Genomic DNA, 11,292 nt, shown 5'->3' on the forward strand with positions numbered 1-11,292 from the left:
TCAGATCCACGAGCTCGTCGCGATCAGCGCCCGGTTCTTCACGAACGACAGCAAGAAGACGCTCGTACTCGCATCGAGCGCCAAAGAGAAGCGCGACGTCAATCCGACAAGCACGCTGGGCCCTTTGTTGACATGCATGCGTCAGGGGAACCAGGCGACTTGCCGTATGCGGGAGGTTGCCCTGCGTTCACTCGTGAGCTGCGGCAAGTCCAGTGGCCCAGCACGAAGAATTTCAAGCCAGATGTACCAGAGAAGTACGACGGCAAGTCGCATCCGTCAGAGTTCCTCAGCATCTACACCATCATGGTGCAAGCTGCTGGGGGGCGGGACGACAAGATCCTTGCCAACTACTTCCCGCTGGTGCTCAAGCCCAATGTCAGATCCTGGCTCATGCACTTGCCGGACAACTCCATATCCTCCTGGGCTGACCTGTGCCATCAGTTTGTCGGCGCCTTTACAGGCGGCCACAAGCCTCATGGCCAAGAGAGCGACCTTCATCTGCTCGCCCAGAAGGAAGGAGAGCCCCTGCGCAAGTACATTCAGAGATTCAGCTGTGTATAGCACAACATCCCAGATGTCCACCCTGCTGCGATAATCAGCGCGTTCCATCAAAACATGCGAAACCGCAAGATGCGGGAGGAGATGGCGATGTGCAAGATCAGAGACGTCAGTGAGCTATATGCCCTGGCCGACAAGTGTGCACGTGCTGAGGAAGGGAGGAAACTCCCCGGAGAGGATGTAGGAGCAGGAGGATCTGATAGTGAGGAAACTGCCTTGGCAAGGAAAAACCGGCGGCGGAACAACAGAAAGAAGAAAGGCAAAGAGGTGCTAGTCGTTGAGCAGTCCGGTAAGGAAGCCAAAGATGGTAGCTCTGGCAAGGAGGTTGCCGCAGCTGTGCCGGTCGCCGACAAGCAAGACGGCACCAACAAGCAATACTGCAAGATCCACCGTACCTAGGGCCATGATCTCTAGAGCTGCAAGAAAGTCGAGCAGCTTGTTGAACAGCAAAAGGCTGAATACGAGCGACGCAACAAGGAGAAGGCCCAGGAAGGTGCTGGAGGATCTGGCAAGAAACATCCCGGCCGAGGAGGACGCCGCGGCAAGGACAAGCAGCAGCAAGGAGACAGACCTCCCCGCGGCCGCGACAAGGATGAAGATGACAACGACGATGAAGACATGGATGATGACGAGACCGATGAGCAGGAGTTCCAGAAAGCCACAGAGGTCTTGTGCGTTGACGGTGGTGCTTCTCTGCATACTTCACACCGCCAGCTCAAGCAGTGGGTGCGGGAAGTCAATGCAGTAGAACCACCCATCGAGCCACGCAAGCCTCTGAAATGGTCCAACACGCCTATGATCTTTGATATTGAGGACCACCCAGATCGCATAACTACGGTCGGGTGCTTGCCGATGTTGGTTTCACCAACTATCCGCAACCTCAAGGTCACTAAGATGCTAGTTGACGGCGGGGCCGGCTTGAACCTGATCTCCTCCATGGTACTCCAGAAGCTTCAAATCCCTGATAGCGAGCTCGAAGAGACTGGCACATTCCAAGGAATCAATCCGGGAAGGAGCAAGCCGAAGGGAAAGATCACGTTGCCGATAACATTTGGCAGCGAGTTGAACTTCAGAACTGAGAGGGTCACTTTTGACGTTGCTGATTTTCCATTACCTTACAATGGGATACTCGGCCGTCCAGCACTTGCCAAGTTCATGGCAGCCTCTCACTACGCATACAACGTGCTAAAGATGCCAGGCCCGATAAGTGTCATCTCTGTCCCTGGCGACAAGAAGGATGCCCTTATCTGCGCCGACAAGATCTACCGGGAAGCAGCAGCCGCAACAGATCGCAGATCACTTGCCGTTGAAGCTCCCGGGGGGAAGAAGAAGACCAAGTCCGGCAAGAGCTCTGATGCCCACTCCGGCAAGCGCACCTCTTCGGAGTGCTGCGCTACCGTCGAGGACGCACCATCTAGCTCCACCGGCAAGTGTAAGAAGGCAATGGCAGCTCCACCAGAGACCAAGAAGGTGTCCGCCAAGGAGAATGGCACTGGTGGTACCTTCACCATCAGTGCCACTCTCGAACCTAAATAGGAAAGCACGCTCGTTGCTTTCCTGTGGGCGAACGTCAACGTGTTTGCATGGCAACCGTCTGACATCCCCGGTGTTCCTAGGAAAGTAATCGAGCACCATCTTGCCGTCTGCCCTCATGCGCGGCCCGTCAAGCAGAAAGTCAGGAAACAGGCATTGGAGCGCCAAGAATTCATTGCAGAGGAGATCAAGAAATTGGAAGCAGCGGGCCTTGTCAAAGGAGTGCTCCATCCTACGTGGTTGGCCAATCCTGTAGTCGTGCGCAAGGCAAACGGGAAATGGAGGCTTTGTATTGACTTTACCGATGTTAATAAAGCTTGTCCCAAAGACCCATTTCCCTTGCCGCGCATCGACCAGATTGTTGACTCCACGGCCGGATGTGATTTGCTTTCATTTCTTGATGCATACTCAGGATACCATCAGATCTTCATGGCAGAAGAGGATGAGGAGAAGACCGCATTCATCACCCCGTGTGGCACATACTATTTCGTACAAATGCCTTTCGATTTAAAGAATGCTGGTTCAACATTTGCAAGGGTAGTCCATGACGCTTTTGAACCGCAAATGCACAGAAATGTGGAAGCCTACATGGATGACATAGTGGTCAAGAGCAAGGACAAGGCGACCCTGATTCAAGATTTAGATGAAACCTTTACAAATCTGCGCAAGATCAACCTCAAGCTTAACACCGAGAAGTGCGTGTTTGGAGTCCCTTCCGGCAAGCTTCTCGGGTTCTTTGTGTCTCAGCGGGGAATTGAAGCCAATCCCGACAAGATCAAGGCCATTGAGCGGATTGAAGCACCGAAGCGCGTCAAGGATGTACGAAGACTTGCCGGCTACGTAGCTGCTCTCAGCGGGTTTATCTCTAGGTCTGCTGAGCGCGCCCTGCCATTTTTCAAAATATTGAAAAAGGCGGGTCCAATGAAATGGACTCCGGAAGCGAAGGCTACGCTGCAGGACTTAAAGAGATACCTGTCCTCCACTCCAACACTTGTCGCACCTAAGCCACAAGAGAAGTTGCTGCTATATATAGCGGCAACCAATCAAGTGGTTAGTGCTGCGTTAGTGGCGGAGAGGGAGGCGGAAGATGAGCCGGCAACCATGGCAGATACATCCAGCGACAAGCAGAGGACTTCACCGGCAAGCTCTGGTCCCGACAAGGATGGATCTGCGCAGGAGCATGAGAAGATGCAGAAGAGAATGGTGCAGCGCCCAGTTTACTTTGTCAGTTCCCTTCTGCAGGGGCTAGGTCAAGGTACTCTGGTGTGCAAAAATTGCTTTTCGGCCTCCTCATGGCCTCGAGAAAGCTGCGCCATTGCTTCCAAGCACATGAGATCACAGTCGCCACTCGTTTTCCGCTGAAGAGGATATTGCAAAATCCGGAAGCGACAGGCAGGATTGTCGAGTGGGCACTGGAACTGTCAAGCTTTGGCCTCAAGTTTGAAAGCACTTCAACTATCCAAAGCAGAGCATTAGCAGAGTTCATAGCAAAATGGACGCCAACACCAGATGAAGAAGTTCCAGAAACGAGCATCCCCGTCAAGGAAGCAAGCAAAGAGTGGCTGATGTACTTTGACGGTGCCTTCTCGCTGCAAGGCGCCGGTGCGGGCGTGCTACTAGTCGCACCCACCGGAGAGCACCTCAAGTACGTAGTCCAGATGCACTTTCCCAAGGAGCAAGCAACGAACAATACTGCAGAGTATGAAGGATTGCTTGCCGGTCTCAGGATCGCAGCAGACCTTGGGATCAAGAAGCTCATTGTCAGGGGTGACTCACAGCTTGTCGTCCGCCAAGTGAACAAGAATTATCAGAGTCCATTGATGGAAGCTTACGTTGATGAAGTGAGAAAGCTAGAAGAGCACTTTGACGGCCTGCAGATGGAACATGTTCCGAGAGCTCAAAATGACATTGCCGATGGCCTATCGAAGTGCGGTGCACTTAAGTTACCTGTGGAACCAGGGATCTTTGTGCTCAAGCTGACTCAACCATCCGTAACACCATCAATTGGGCAGGACAAGAAGAGGAAGTTGATTTCTGGTGACTATTTTCCGACAGAGCTTCCCGAAGCCGCCGCCAAGAAGGTCCTCAAGATCAACACCAAGGGTGCTGAGGAGCAGTCTGCTCCGGCAAGCCTTAGGGCTTGTTCCGTTGAAGCAGACGCTCCCGACAAGTTTTGCTCCGGCAAGCTTGCCGGGGAACATCAAGCTCCGGCTGAGCCCCAGGTTCTTGCCGTAGAAGTGGATGTTCCCGCAGCAGCAGATGTGCCTTTAGTCCTTGTTGTCGAGCCACAAGCTCCAACATGGGCACAGTAGATTGTCCTTTTCCTTCAGACCGGAGAACTTCCCGAAGAGCAAGAAGAAGCGGAAAGAGTAGCCCGGCAGTCAAGTATGTACCAGTTTGTCGATGACACACTGTACAGAAGAAGACTCAACGGTGTGAAATTGAAGTGTATTCACCGGGAAGACGGACAAAAGCTGTTGGCAGAGATACATGGAGGCATATGTGGTCACCACATTGGCGCAAGAGCACTTGCCGGCAAAGCGTTCCGGCAAGGTTTCTTTTGGCCGACAGCCCTCCAGGATGCAACTGCACAAGTAACCAAGTGTGAAGCGTGCCAGTTCCATTCCAAGCAGATAGACCAGCCAGCTCAAGCTCTCTAGACGATCCCTTTATCCTGGCCATTTTCGGTCTAGGGGCTCGACATCCTCGGCCCTTTTCCCCGAGCTGTCGGGGGCTTTGAGTACTTGTACGTTGCAATCAACAAGTTCACAAAGTGGCCGGAAGTGGAACCAGTGAGGAAGGTGACAGCACAGTCAGCAGTCAAGTTCTTCAGGTTGATTGTTTGCCGTTTCGGGATCCCTAACAGGATCATCACCGACAACGACACGCGATTCACGAGTCGCACCTTCATGCAGTACGTCCAAGATCTTGGCGCCAAGGTCTGCTTCGCTTCTGTTGCTCATCCGAGAAGCAACGGTCAAGCAGAGAGGGCAAATGCTGAAGTGCTGCGCGGGCTCAAGACCAGAACTTTCGACAGGCTGCGCAAGTGCGGAAGGAACTGGATCGAGGAGCTGCCGGTGGTTCTTTGGTCAATCAGGACAACACCAAATCGAGCCACTGGCCAGACACCTTTCGCTCTAGTCTATGGAGCAGAGATAGTTCTCCCCACAGAACTCGTATACGGGTCACCTCAAGTGCTCGCTTATGATGAGCTTGAGCAAGAGCAGCTGCGACAAGATGACGCACTGCTCCTTGAGGAGGACCGTCTTCAGGCTGCTGTATGAGCTGCTCAATACCAGCAAGCTTTGTGCCGCTACCATAGCCACAAAGTTAATGCCAGAAGTTTCGAGGAAGGCGACCTTGTTCTTCGGCGCGTTCAGTCCGCCAAGAATTCCAACAAGTTGACGCCGAAGTGGGAAGGCCCTTATCGGGTGAAATGAATCACTAGGCCTGGCGCTGCCCGCCTTGAGACCGAAGATGGCATTCCGGTGAGCAACTCCTGGAACATTGAGCATCTTCGTAAGTTTTACCCGTAAGGCGCGGTTGCCAGAACCCGTTCCGGCAACCACCTTTTGTACAAGTCTTGCCGATGTTGCATGTAATCCTTTCTACAAAGCCGGGCGCAGATCCCGTGCATAAATAAAGCTCATGTGCTCCACGCATCTTGTCAATTTCATGCTTTCTGCTTTATATTTGCATGCATTATCTGACACTTTGTGCAGCACCTACCCCCGGTAAGCAATAATGAGCCATAAGGCTCCATATCTTTATTTTCTCTTCTTTCTCTTTCTCAAAGGAAAGGAAGGTTCCCTCGCCCACAAGTTTGCCGGGGGGGAAGGAGAAGATAATGGTGTGGGCCAGGCGTCGTTCAAGGAAGTTTCGCCTTACCAGAAAGCAAACGACAGAAAAGCTAAGTTGCCAAAGTTTGAGCAATCAGTTTTTAAATTTTTAAGTTATCTTCCTTGAACGACCGTACTTTGTATGGAAAACCTGTGCACGGAGGAACCAACTCGTAGCTAGTTGCGCCCTTACTTTGTTTCGAGTCCGCTCAACAACTTAAGTGAGCTGCGACTAGTTGCGACAAGGTTTCTTGTCGGTAGCGGCACCGCCAGCAGGCTGCTGACGTCCCGCACTCAGCGCTCGCGGCTAAGGTGCCTGCGCCGGCAAGTTCCCTAAAAGCGTAGGGCAGAAACATACAAAGGAAGGAATCAAGTAAAGGAAATAACATAGCAAATCTCTACCCAAAATAGAGTTATATTACAAGATAGCTTGTCGCAGCTCTAATAGATTGTTCTCGTGACATGACCAGCAGCGCCAAAGAGAAAAAGAAAACGGGCGGCCTAATCTACACGATCGCCCTCAACCCTCTTGATTTCGCTCACCTTGTCCACAATGGGTGCGACAAGGGCCTTGAGCGCTTCCAGATCAGCGTCTGGCGGTAAGGACTTGAGGACGTTGGTGAAGTTGAGGCCCGGGTTGCGGAAGGCCACCTTCATCAGCACCTTCTGAAGAACTCCCGCGCAGATCTTGCGCGACTCGTCGGCCAGCTGCTTTGGGATCTTCTCCCGGAGTTGTTGGAGTGCCGTCGCCACGCCCTTAAAGAACAAGCTGAGCTTGGCACTGGGTTGGAGGTGCTCGTCGGAGGAGTACCCGAGACCCTCAGTCCAGTGCTCCATAGTCTCCCTGAAGGCGTCGTGGGCGGCAGCAGCATTCGCCAGCAGCGCCTCGTTGGCCTTGATCTTCTCCGACAAGGCCACCTCCCACCCCCTGGCGCCGTCCAGCGTCTGAGTCAACGTGGCCAGCTTCAGCTCGAGATCCGCGTTGGAGTCCTCGGCGGTGCTGAGCTCCTTGCTCCTCTCAGCGAGAAGACCCTGCAGCTCACCATGAGCGGCAGCGTCCTTCTCACGCTCACACTTGAGCGCGGCAAGCTCCTCGCTGCTCGCCCGTAGATCGGCTTCCAGCTGCGCCACCTTCGTCTCCAGCTCCTTCTTGGTGGCCTCGGTAGCTGTGGCAGCATCCTTTGCCTCCTTGAGAGCCCCACCAATTGCTTGCTCGCGCGCGGCAAGCTCCTCCTCATGGCTGTCAAGATTGACCTTGCGCTGCGCCAACTCTCCTTCCTGCGCAAATAGGTTTTCGGCGACAAGCCGTTGCTTCTCTTCAGCTTCGACCTTCTCGAGGAGGAAGGCTTTCCGCTCCTTGAGAAGTTGCCCCCGCTCCTCCGCCAGGGACCGGAGAGCTTCCTTCCTGAGGCCCCGGAGCTCCTCCGCGCGCTTCTCAGTGTCAACTCCCGCCTTTGCGACAAGCGCTTCTCGGGAGGCCAGCTTGGCTTGTCGGGCGCGGTAGAGCGACGTCAGCTTCCGCAGCAGCCGCTCCTCTTCAGGCTCGTCGCTGCTGCTTGGCGCGTCAACCAGTGTCAGTCCGGCTGAGGCAAGCACCTCTCCATCCAGGATTTCTCCCTCGACCGGCGCCCTGGAGCTTGACGCCCAGGGAAGCTTGATGAAGATGCCATCGCCAGCCTTCAAGTAGGCGCCGGGCTGGGGCTCTTCGGAGCCTGGCTCTGCAGCTGCGGCGGAGGGATCAGCGGTCGGTGCAGCGCCTGGCGCTCGTGCGGCCTCGGGGCCGTCAGTGCGATCGCCAGATCCCTCGCCAGCTTCTGCGGTGGCAGCTTCGGCGGCCTCTTCTCCGACGGGCTCGTCAGTGCCGGCCTCTCCTTCGGTGGCGGCGGCATCGTCGGTACTGCCGCGCGCGCCCTCCTCGCCGGCGTCCTCGGTTTCCATCGGCTCAGTGGTAGGTGGATCTGACGAACGGAAATGGGAGAGAAGTTAAGCAAATATGCAAAAAGAAAATCAGAAGAAGAAGAACCCAAGGGAAAGTTTTCAAGCAAGAGGGTTACCTGTGCTAGGATCTGCAGCCGTGGTCTCAACCACCGGAGGATCGCTGGTGCTGTTCCTTGCCGGAGAACTACCCCTTGCCGGAGAATTCTCCCTTGCCGGAGAACGCTCCCTTGCCGGGGAATCCTCCCTTGGCGGTGTAGTCGAAGCAGATGGCGCTTCGGGAGCGGCTTCCGGGCACTCCTGGTGAGGCTGCTCTGGTCCTACACAAACCAACAGGCAGATATCAGCAAAGAAAAGAGCACCTATGCGCACCTGATGGCAGAAAGTAAACCATACACTTACGCTGGGGGCTGCGCTGGGGGCTGCTCTGGGGAATGATTGCCGGGTTCGGCAAGGTGGTCTCGGGCACACCTTCTGCTGGCGTGGTGGGTTCATCCTCAATGACAATCACCGGGACCTTGGCTCTCTTCGCCGCTCTCTGGGCCAGCGTCCTGAAAAGGAACGGGTTCAGAATGAAGCAAATCAGATACAAGACAAAGCAACGAAATTAAAGAACTATAAGAACAGTAAGGAATCTTACTCTTCTTCTTCCTCGTCGGAGCTGAGCGCGAAGAGATCCAAATCCGGCTCGCCTCCGAAGCAACGATGCGGAGGAGTAGGCTCCCTTGTCCGCTTGGCGGGCGCGGTGGCGGTGGACCGAGAAGACCCCGCTCCGGTTGCCGCAGCGGCGTGAGGCGCTCCCGCGGCAACAGTGCTTGCCGCGGTAGAGCGTGTCGCGCGGCTCGGCGGCTGTTGACCCGTCTGCCGCCCCGCTACATCCCCGGCCTTGCGGAGACGCCTTCTTGGTGGAGCTGGGGGCTCCGCTTGCGGCAAGCTGTCCGAAGGTTCGGGCCCGACAAGCTCTCCCTCGCCGGGCTCGCTCGACTCAGCTTCAGGCCCGGCGAGCTCTTCCAAGCCGGCAAACTCCTCTCGCTCTACAAGGCTTGCCGCCTCTGCTGCCTCTGCCTCCTCCACGGTGAATCCGAACTCACCCGCGGCAACGGCTGCCGCCACGTCTTCCAGCCTGGTGGCGATGCACTGCATCTCATCATCAGTGGTATCGCGGGTGAGGCTCTTCTGTTCATCGGCGCGGACCGGCACTTCTTCCAAGCTGTCGAAGAATGCCCGCACGACGTCGTCGGCAGGCTCTTGCCAGGTTGGGACAATCCCATGCGAATCGCACAACGGCATCATTGCGCGGATGTGGTCGAGCGAGGAATTGTTGCACAACGGAATGACACCCCTCGGCAAGATGAATGGATGTTGCGGATCGCGCTTGAACAGCTCCAGAAGCATCGCATCCAGCTCCAGGACGGTGAAGTTGAAGTTTAGGCCCGAGCGCAGCCTCATGATATCCGCTGAGTTCTGGAACTCCCAGGCTGGTCTCCTCCTATCCTGCAAGCGGGCGACGCGGCGGCGGAGAAAGTCTGCGCCAACGGCGCGTATGGTGAGCCCGGCAAGCCTAAGGCTTAGGATCCGGGTGACGGCGATCTTCAGTCTGTCGTCTTCCGGGGCCACGTTGCTCCAGTCATTGCCGCGCACTATCGGGGCTTGGCGCAGGGCAGTAAAGGGCTGCGGGTTCTCCTCGACGATCCAGCACCACTCTGCTCTCCACTCCTCCCACTTGCTGCGGAGCTCTCCCTCCAGATAAGCTTCCTTCTTGCCGACTCTTGAGATCCAAGCGATCCCGCCGGCAAGAGGCTCCCCTCTCTCAACATGGGGCATAAAGAAATGGCGGAAGAGAGCTACATTTGGGTGGACTCTGACAAAGTTTTCGCACAGATGTGCGAAAACTGCCATGGTCAGAACGGCGTTGGGGGTGAAGTCAAGGAGGCGGAACCCGTAGGTGTTCATAATGTCGCAGAAGAATTCAGAGAAAGGCGGGCAGAGCCCGCAGTAGAAGAACAGCGCGAAGAAGGGGTACCCGTTTGGAGCCAGTTCCGAGGCGGCAGCCAAGAGTACCCTCGTGCGCGGATGCGCCCGCGTCTTCGTCGACCAGAAGAGGTAGTAGTACTCCCTCAACTCCTTCGCGGCAAGCTAAGGGGGGAAGAGGGCCCGCTCCTTTCGCAGCACCGCGAGCCGCTGCGCCTCGACCGACTTCACGCCCTTCCCTTTGTCGGCTTTCGGAAGCATGGCAGGGGTGGTGGGGGAGGTCGACAATGTTAGTGATGCTGGTGGCAATGGGGGGGGGGCGCGCTGCTCTCCTTTGGCTTTGAGAAGAAGGAGGGAAGCGGCGGAGATTTCCGAAATGGAGTAGCAACCGGCGAGATGGGCGAACTGCCCCTGTTTCCCCTGCTTATAAGGAGGGAGGGGCGGACGTTTCGCCCTTCCGAATAAAGGAACCACCCACGATCTCTCCCACGATGCCGCATTCGACGCGTGCCGTTGGGGGAGGGCGTGGTGGATGCGGAGTAAGATACGGCGTAACCCAGGCCGCGTGTGCCCATGCCCTGTCTTGGGCCTGGCCCAACAACACTTGGCACCGTGTGTGGCCCAGGCCCGGGGGCTCCTGTCGGTGTACTAGAGTAGGGGTACCCTAGTATCCCTAACTTGTGCACGGGCAGTTGCAGCGCACCGTGGCAAGGCTTGCCGGGTGACCGCCAAGGTCCTCCGTGGTTCCTTTTTAGCCATTCAAGAACAAAGTATTTAAACCAAGGAGACAAGGCCCCGGCAAGAGGAGCTTGCCGGGAAGGCCAATCAAGGCAGCACAAGGAACTTGCCGCGACGCGCCGCGCGTCCCGGCAAGGCCCGGTGAGCGACAAGCTTCCGGGCGCGGCAAGACAACAACCGCGGCAAGGCGCTTGCCGCGGCAAGCGGCCAGTCTGTACCCACGTTCCAGCACATCCACCAATGTGTCGCCCTGGGGGCCTTTCCAAGCATGCGTGGCGAGAGGCTGTGCAGCCAGCGGTGCGCGGTGGCATGCGACGCTGACAAGATCGCCATCGTGGCGACCGGTGGCGTCCCTGACGGTCCCTTTTTGCATTGTTTGGGTGACGCAGACGGGCATTTAATGCCTGTGTCCCCTGCCGTCAGGGTTAGGTAGAATACACTGTGCAGGTAGCTGTACCAACCACCCCTCTTTTTCCATTTTTTACCCTTGTCTACATTGCCACCTGTCGGTGACCCCTTTAGCGTATAAAAGGAGGCCCATGCGCAACGTAGAGGGGGTTCGGACCCAGAAAATCACACACGCTCGGTCTCATTAGCAGCTAGAGCGTACTGTAGCATTCAGCGCTCTTGAGCAAGAACACAATACAATCAGACAAGCAACAGTAGGAGTATTATCTCTCCGGAGAGCTCCGAAGCTGGGTAAACTGCTCGCGTGCTT

This window comes from Triticum aestivum, chromosome 7B (assembly GCF_018294505.1).
Source record: "Triticum aestivum cultivar Chinese Spring chromosome 7B, IWGSC CS RefSeq v2.1, whole genome shotgun sequence".
In the NCBI taxonomy this organism is placed as follows: Eukaryota; Viridiplantae; Streptophyta; class Magnoliopsida; order Poales; family Poaceae; genus Triticum; species Triticum aestivum.